This window comes from Marmota marmota, unplaced genomic scaffold (assembly GCF_001458135.2).
Source record: "Marmota marmota marmota unplaced genomic scaffold, marMar, whole genome shotgun sequence".
Lineage (NCBI taxonomy): Eukaryota > Metazoa > Chordata > Mammalia > Rodentia > Sciuridae > Marmota > Marmota marmota.
The window spans coordinates 23357905-23367336 of NW_026000093.1; the positions used below are offsets into that span (position 1 = coordinate 23357905).

Genomic DNA, 9432 nt, shown 5'->3' on the forward strand with positions numbered 1-9432 from the left:
AAAAAAAAAAAAAAAAAAAAAAAAAAACAAGAAAGGAAGAGAAATAGAGAAGAAAAGAGAAAAAGAGGGGAAATAAAGTAAAAGAATAAACAGGAGAGAGAAGGAAAAGGAAAATCAAAGAGAGAAAATGAGATGAAAGGAGAGAGAGCAATCAGAGAGAGAGGAAATGAGAAAAGACAAAAATAAGAGCAGAGGAAGGTGCTCCTTAGCCTCCTGGTAACGACATCCTGGAAGCTTTGCCCCCCACACAGTGCCCAGCTGTGTCTGCCTCATGCCAGCCAGCACAGCAAGTCCCCATATGGCCCTGGGGAAAGGAAGTTCCCAGGGACCCCCTTCTTCTCCTCCTTCTTCCCCCACCCCCACCCCCAATTCTGACACTCAGGGTCAGAGAAAAGAAAAGGAGCCAGGACACACTCATACATTGCTGGTGGGACTGCAAATTGATGCAACCACTCAAGAAAGCTGTATGGAGATTCCTTGGAAAACTGGGAATGGAGCCAAAATTTGACCCAGCTGTCCCCCTCCTAGGTCTATACTCAAAGGACTTAAAAACAGCATGCTATATTGATGCAGCCACATCAATGTTTATAGCAGCACAATTCATAATAGCCAAACTGTGGAGCCAACCTAGATGCCCTTCAATAGATGAATGGATAAAGAAACTATGGTATATATACACAATGGAATATTATTCAGCCATAAAACAGGATAAAGCCATGGCATTTGCAGGTAAGTGAATGGAGTTGGAGAATATCATGCTAAGTAAAGCCAATCCCAAAAAAACAAACGCTGAATGTTTTCTCTGATAAGTAGATGCTAATCCATAATGGAGGGTGGGAGGGATGAGTGGAGAAACTTGGGATGGGGCAAAGGGGAGGGGGCATGGGGATGGGGCAAAGGGGAGGGGGCATGGGGATAGGAAAGACGGTGAAATGAGATGGACATCATTACCCTTGGTACATGTATAATTGCATAACAGTGTGACCCTACTTTGGGTACAACCATAGAAGTAAAAAATTGTGTTCCATTTGTGTATAATGAATCGAAAAGCACTCTGCTGTCATGTATAACTGATTAGAACAAATAAATAAATTTTAAAAAATAAGAAAGAAAAGGAGCCAGGAATCCCTCCTGCCTCTCTGATCTCTCCCATTTCTTGGTGTGTCTCGCCCCTGTCTCATCACACAGTCTAGGAGGGCGTCTGTTGCTATACACAGCAATCACAGCAGCCTCTTGATTCCACTCTGCGATCATCTCAAGAAAGGCAGGGTTATGTGTTGTCCATTACACACCTCTCACACGTTTACATGCCCAGTAAAGAGTTGTGCAGCCCAGCACAGTGGTGCACACCTGTAACACCTGGTACTCAAGAAGCTGAGGTAGGAGGATCGCAAGTTCAAGGCCAGCCTCAGCAACTTAGTGAGGCCCTGTATTTAAAAAAAAAAAAAGTGCTGGGGATATCATTCGTGGTAAAGCCCTTTGGATTCAATTCCTATTGCCAAATAAATATGTAAATAAAGTTGTGCAGTGAGTGGATGGGCCAGTGCGTGAATGAGAAAAAGTCATGGGATTGCCACCAAAACACACAGGTCCTACTTCCCCAGGGTCTTCTGTTTCTATACAGTTGTTCCTCAGTATCCATGGATATTTAGTTCCAGGGACTCAAGAGTATACCCAAAGCAGCAGATGCTTGAGTCCCTTAAGTAAAATGGCATAGTACTTGCATATAACCTATGTATATCCTCCCATATACTAATTTTGTGTGTGTGCATGTGTGGTGCTGAGGGTTAAACCTAGGAATTTGTGCATGCTAAACACACTCTCTATGCTGAGCTACTGCCCCATCATAAACTTTAAATCATATGTCAGTGCTATGAAAATAATTGTATGCTATTCTAATAGTTTAGGGAATAATGGCAAGAACAAGTCTGTACATGTTCAGAACAGAGGCAATTCCCTGGCCCCCCCCCCCCCCGCCCCATACTTTCAGTCCCAGTTGGTTGAATGTGCAGATGCATAGTCTTTGGCTACGGAGGCTGACTATACTGAGCCTTGCAACTGAGATGCTCAACAATCCTCCCACCTTTTGTTTTAGAAACTCCCAAGAAGGGCAGACACAAGCTGCTTTTGGCTCACAAGATGCCAAAGTCATCATCATCCTGAGCAAAGTGGCATGAGGGCACTAGATGCCAAAAATGTTCGCTGATTTTAGCTGACTCCTTTCTGCCACCAGATGGCAGACTTCAATTCTTTCTTAGATTTTTCTTGAGGAGTCCCTTTTTTTATATTACTAGAGCAATCCAACTCTTGCGCCAAGAGTTGTAGGTGTAGTTCTTGTCTCCTATGGTTTGGTGCCTAATCTCTCCAGTACGACAATTGTCTACACCTAGAGTAATCTCTACAGTCCCAGCGTATGAGACTCTTTCTTGCAAAAAGTTTATTTTCCAAATTAAGCATGTCATGCTTTCTAAATGTGGCTGTTGCATTTCTAAAACCCACAGACCGAATTAAGAAAAGCAAGTGAAAGAATGTGTCCAGATCCTTCCCTGTGTCTCTCAGACCCGATAATCAGAAATAAAACATCTAAAGGATTTTAGCTTTCCAATACACTTTCATTTCTGTTCTTTGACACATAATTGTGAAGAATAAATTTACCACTAAGTCCTTGTAGCTTCTCACAAGTCAAAATATAAAACCTTCAGGATATGTCTCTTTAGTTCAAACCATATGATCTAATTTGTCCTGCATATGTCATTACAAAACTTCAAAGGAGCTGGATGTGGTGGCACATACCTGTAATCCCAGTGGCTCAGGAGGCTGAGGCAGGAGGACTGTAAATTCAAGGTCAGCCTCAGCAACTTAGTGAGGCCCTAAGCAAGTTAGCAAGACCCTGTCTCCCCAAAAAGGGGGGGTTTCTCAGTGGTTAAGCACCCCTAGGTTTAAACCCTAGTACCAAAAAAAAATTAAAATAAAAAAATTAAAAAAAAATAATGCTTCAAAAGTTTGGCACTTAATGTATAGCTCAGGTTAGGAAGTAGAAGGGAAATAAATATACGACTATAGTTTCTAAATAGAATCCTTAGAAAAAGTTCTATAATTATACAAGTAAAAGTTGACAATTATGCACTTCTAGCTGGTCACAGTGGTACATTATGAGGCAGGAGGATCATAAATTTGAGGTCAGCCTGGGCAACTTAACAAAAACTTCTCTAAAAGAAAAAAAAAAGGCTGGGGATATAGCTCTGTGGTAAAAGAACCCCCGAGTTCAATCCCCAGTATTGAAAAAAAAATTATGCACTTCTATATCCAGTCACAACACAATGCTAAGTCACTTTTCATACACTGATTCATTTCATTCTTACAACCACGCTTAGAAAGGTATCCTATTATTTCCGCATTTCACAGACAAGAAAACTGTAATACAGAGAGGTTAAGAAATGTGTTCAAAGCTCATGTCTAAACATGGCAGAGCCAGGCAAGGTCTCCCAAGCATACTTTTTTAAAAAAATTTATTTTGAGGCAGGACCTCACTAAGTTGCTGAGGCTAGCCCTCAATTTGTAACCCTCCTGCCTCAGCCTCCCAAGTAGCTGGGATTACAGACATGCCCCACTGCACCTGGCCCCAAAACATACTCTATGATAATGCAGATTATAGAATTCTGCTGTTCTATGTGGCATGTTTCCTACGAAGTGTTTAAATTCTGCTCTATTTTCTCCTTCTGTCCCTAATCATCACCCTCAGGGTCAAATATTTAAGAAAGAAAAGGGGAAAACTGTAGCCCATTATACTCTGTCATGCAAGAGGTGTGGGAGAAGGACAGCAGTGGGCAGAGATTCACACTGCAGTACGGTGGCCCCTGGTGTAGCCTGCTGCTTAACGGTGTAATTTCACACCATACGTTCTCATTCTTCACAGAAATGTTGCAAAGAGGTGATACACCAACCTGATTACTCAGAAAACAGGCTCACAGAGGTTACCTGAAGGGAAAAATTACTAAGTAAAGGCCCCAACAGAGAAGGTGTCTTCTGCTTGTTAAGAATGACTATCCACAGTCATTTTCTGTGCTCTGTGCTCTTGGTCTGTGGTTATGGCACATCAGAAAAGCAGGCCACTTACCCAGGGCCTTGCCTCTCCCTCCCTCTCTCTTTGTTACAGGGGGGACTGAACCCAGAGGCCATTAACCACTGAACCCCATACCATCCCCAGCCTTTTTTATATATTTTATTTTGAGACAGGGTATCCCTGAGTTGCTTAGGGTCTCAGTTGCTGAAGGCTGGCTTTGAATTTGCAATCCTCCTGCCTCAGCCTCCNCCCCAACCCCCAGCCCCCCCCCCCCCCCCCCGGCCGCCCAGAGCTTGGATGGTGGCACATTCCACCAAGGACACCCTTCCCCCCACGAGTCTTCCATAAACAGACCAGCAGCCTGATGGCCTGGAGCTCTCCAAACCAGAACCACTTTTTAATATGCCCCACAGAGTTCCCTTTCATTATAGAAATTCTTTTTGCCTTCAGTCCCACTTCTGCTGATGCAGGGAAGCATGGAGCTAGGTGCCCCAGGACAAAGCTTCTCCATAAATGTTAGTTCCCCTTCCTTTCCCTTTTCTGGCAACAACATTCAAATGTAATAGATTCTTTGTGCCCAGGCCATTTGCCAACTTTCCTGGCAATCTGGGAGCCTACCATGGTTGGCTTTTACAACAACTTCCACCTTTGAAAGCCTGGCACGGCACATATTTCCTTTGAACATGAAAGTCCATTAAATTTGCCTTGGGAATTTTGTAAGCTCCCTGACATAATAGAGTACCACAAAAGCTGGCTTAGAAACACTCGTCTGTAGATACAGCGCAAGAGGACAACATGGGAATTTCACAATGGCACCACCCTACCACCCTGGAAGGGCACAGTTTAGAATAATACAGCTTGATCAGCTTTTAGGAGGAGAAATGCATACAAATGTCTATAATGGGCAACCAGTTCAACAGTTCAGCTTTTTCTATGTGTTTTTAATGATAAAATATAATCATATTCATTAAAGGTAACAGGAAAAAATGTAACATCTGCTCAACCATTAACAAGAGAGGCTCAGCGATGGTGTTTTGTTCCCTGGCTTCCTGGGGCATTTAGATTTCTACTTAGTTTCTAGAAGATATAATCACAATATTTGCATTAATGATGACAGTTAACAGGCCTGGGGCTGTAGCTCAGTGGCACAGCACTTGCCTTGCAAGTGAGAGGTACTGGGTTCGATCCTTAGCACCACATAAAAATAAATAAATAAAGATATTGTACCAACTATAACTAAAAAAAAATATTTAAAAAAAAATGACAGTTAACAACAAACAATATGGGGGGGGGCGTGTCCCACAGGACTAGATCTGTGAGACCCAGGTTTAAGTTCTGTTGCATTTTGCTACAGCTGTCATCTCCCAGAACTCCAAAGCCCTTTTGTACAAAGGATAATGACCCTGTTCTACTTCCCTGTGCCAGACATGATAATGTCCCCACAAAGATGTCCATGACCCAATCGCCAGAACCTATGATCATGTTATGTTACACAGCAAAGAATTAAAGTTACTGATGGAACTGAAGTTGCTACTCAGTTGGACTCTAAAATGGGAAGGTTCTCCAGGATGATGTGGGCATGCCCAATGTAATCGCTGGGGGCTTTAAAGAGGTCCAGCCGTGAGCCAGGCAGGCTGGCACACAGCTGTCATCCCAGCAAGTAGTAAGGCTGAGGCAGCCTGGTTAATTTAGTGAGACCTGTCTCAAAATGAAATTTTTTAAAAGGCTGGGGATGTATCTCAGTGGTTGAGCACTTGCTTAGCATGTACAAGGTCCCCAGGTTCAATCCCCAGTTCTGCAAAAAAGAAAGAGAAATCCAGAGGAGATGTAATTACAAGAGAAAGGCAGAGAGAGATGCAGTGTTGCTGGCTATGAAGATGGAAGAGAAAAGGAATGTGGACAGCCTGAAAACGGAAAATGCAAGGCAACAGATTCTCCCCTGGAGCCTTCAGAAAGGAATGCAGCCCTGCCAACACCCTGACTTGAGTCCAGTGAGGTCCACGTCAGACTCCCGACCTTCAGAACTGCAAGACAATAAATTTGTGTACTATAGACCTCAGTGATATTCTCTATAATCTGCTTTCCTAAGAGCAAATTTCTCCCTCCCTCTCTCTTTGTTACAGGGGGGACTGAACCCAGAGGCCATTAACCACTGAACCCCATACCATCCCCAGCCTTTTTTATATATTTTATTTTGAGACAGGGTATCCCTGAGTTGCTTAGGGTCTCAGTTGCTGAAGGCTGGCTTTGAATTTGCAATCCTCCTGCCTCAGCCTCCCAAGCCACCGAGATTACAGGCATCCACCACTGCGCCTAGATCTCTCTCTCTCTCTCTCTCTCTCTCTCTCTCTCTCTCTCTCTTTTATTTAGAGCTTTATAGTTACACATAGCAGTTGGGTTCATTTTGATGAATTCATACATCCATAGAATTAGTTCATGGTCCCCCACTTTTCCCTCCAGTCTTCCCTCCCCTCCCCCATTCTCCCTCTGCTACTAGACTTCCTTTCTCTCCTCTACTTATTTATATTTGATTGGTTCTTTTTATTTATGCATAAAGGTGAAATTCCTGTGGTTTATTTATATACACACACAACATGATCTTTTAAGAATTCATTGGGTATTGCCTCCCCTTACCATCCCTCCACTCTGCCTCTTGATCTCCTTCTACACTGCTGATTTTCCCTTTATCTTATCCTTCTCTCCCTCTTTCCTTTATTTTACTCTAGCTTCTGTGGATGAGAGAAACATTCTACCTTTGAGTTTCTGAGTCTGGCTTCTTTCACTAATGTACTCTCCATTTCCAGCCATTTACCAGCAAATGTCATAATTTCATTCTTCTTTATGGCTGAGTAGAACTCCATTGTCTCAAATCTCTTAATTTTAGCATACTTTGCCATTTGGGTAGGCTGAGCATTTCCCAATTCATCAAATCCTGATTCTATTAGGACTAAATTTTTTTTTCCCTCATCAATTTAACTCTTTTCTCTCCTGTTTCACTAGAAGTGGCAACAAGAAACCAGGCTTCAACATTGCTTGAAGCTTCCCTTAGCTAAATATTTAAGTCCAGTTCATGATTTCCAAGTTCTACTTTCCACAAAACTGCAGGGTACAACCTGGTCTGCTTTGATCTCCTGCATATTAAGGATTCCCTTTCATCCATGAAAAGTCAAGGAAATAGATTCCCACTAGAGCCTTTGGGAAGGAATTATATATATGGCCTTGCTGACTCCTTGATTTTAATCCAGGTAGACCTGTGTTGAAATTCTATCCCAAAGAACAGTAAAATAATAAATGTATGCAGTTTAGGTCACTGCCACTGGAAGATAATAGATTTGTATTGTTTTAAGCCACTAAGTTTGTGGTGCTTTGTTACAGCAGTCATAGAAAACCAATACACTCCCTGTGAGACTACAATGAAGACTGACTCAATAATGTCTATCAAAGCTCTCTGTCATACTATTCTGGTTTGGACATGAGGTGTCCCCCAAAAGCTCCTGTGTAAGACAATGCAGGAATGCTCAAAGATGACATAATTATGGGAGCTGTAAACTAATCAATGGATTAATCCATTTGATGGATTAGTAATGTGAAGGGATTAATGGGTGGTAACTGCAGGCAAGTAGGGCATGTCTGGAAGAAGTAGATCACTGGGGTTGTGCCCCTGGGAATTATATTATCCCTGGCTCCTTGCACTAAGGCTCTCTCTGCTTCCTGGTTGCCACATTGCCTGAGATGCTTTCCTCTGCCACTCCCTTGCACCACCATGCTTTGCTTCATCTTGGGCTCAGAGCAATGGAATTGGCTGACCATGGATTGAATCTCTAAAACTGTAAGCCAAAATAAACTTTTCCTCCTCTAAATTGTTCTCGTTGAATATATTGGACACAGGGATGCAAAGCTAACACACATGCAAATGGGAGGGATTAGTATGCCATCCTGTGTGCACAGGAAGTCTAGTGGAGGATGGAGGACTGTAGTAACAGGTACACAGGTGACTGTGCAAGAGTACTGAGAGCCCCCAGACGAGGTGGGCACTCTTCTCCATGCTCCCACACCAACCTGTGTATCTTTCTACCATAGTGCTCATCGCCCTGAATTATAATGAGCTGTGATCTATTTGTTTAACAAGTGTTGATCTCCAAAAACTAGCACAGCACTGACATGTAGTAGGTGCTCAGTGAGTGTTAAATGAGTAGAAACACATAAGTAAATGCTCAGGAGCTGGGGTGAAACAGGGCCACAAGCTCCCAAATAACCCATCAGATGGGATGATCACTTTACTCTCATTTTCTCTCTCATTTTCCCCTCGTTGTCTGTCATTTTCTGAAGCATATTCCATGAATATTAGTGATTTCAATGAGTTGCCCCTTGTGGGGAAGGTTCATCAAATCAAATAAAGTGGGAAAACTGCATATCCTATCTCCCTCTTGTAAAGAGATCGTGCACATATCATAAATTCTGAAAAGTCCTTTGGTAGAGGAAAAAAAAATTCCTAAAAAAAGAAAAAGAAAATAAATTGTCCTTTTTTACATACTAATTATGAAAGAAGATGAACTTTGGGCACTTTTGCCAAGTATCCATGCTTGGGCTGCAGAAGTGGTTCTCCAACTCCAATAAGCATCAGACCCCACCCCCACCCAGGCCTAGTTACAACTCAGAGTGCTGGGCTCATCCCCGGGGGTCTGATCTTATGGGTCTGGGGGAGTGGTGGTGGGGTGTCCAGGAACTTGCATTTCTAACAATGTAATTCCCAAGTAATGCCAACGCTGCTGCTCCAGAATCACAGCAACAGAGGGAACATGGCCAAGATACTGCCAGTGGGCAGGGGAATCCTGAAGACTGAAGTCAGGGCTGAAAATGTGCAGATTCCTCCTTCCAAACCAGGAGATGATTATTTAATGTTTAGAAAAGGAGACTAAGTACAGATAACTCCTGCTAGTGTCAAACCAAAGTCACAGACAGCTTCTGGGGGTGAGACTGTTTGTCCTGTGTAGTCCTCTTAGTGGAGTGTGATCAGAAGTAGTGACAAGAGTAATTTGTGAAGACAGGACATTTGGAGCAGGGCAAGCAACTTAGAACACAGAAGTGGACATCTCTAGGCAGGGAAGAGACCCCCAGGGGCTGTGTATGGGCCAGATTTGCCCAGAGCAACACCAGCCCCTGGGCTGATGACATGCTCCCGATGCCCTGGACCCATGTTCCACAGCATCCTATTCTTTTTATTTATTTGTGCATGTGCACGTGTGTGTGCATGTACATGTGTGTGCATGTGTGCACATGTGAGCACATGCTGGGCAAGTGTTCTACCCACAGAGCTATACCTTCAGCCTTAGTTAGTTAGCACCTCTTTTTTTTTTTTTTTTTTTTTT

The 9432-nt window shown here is 43.0% G+C and overlaps 1 protein-coding gene across 1 annotated transcript in view; it reads right to left on the reverse strand.

Annotated features, from left to right (window-relative positions):
• Sbspon (somatomedin B and thrombospondin type 1 domain containing) overlaps positions 1–9432 on the reverse strand; it is a 35455-nt gene that overhangs the window by 7870 nt on the left and 18153 nt on the right. The window lies entirely within an intron of this gene.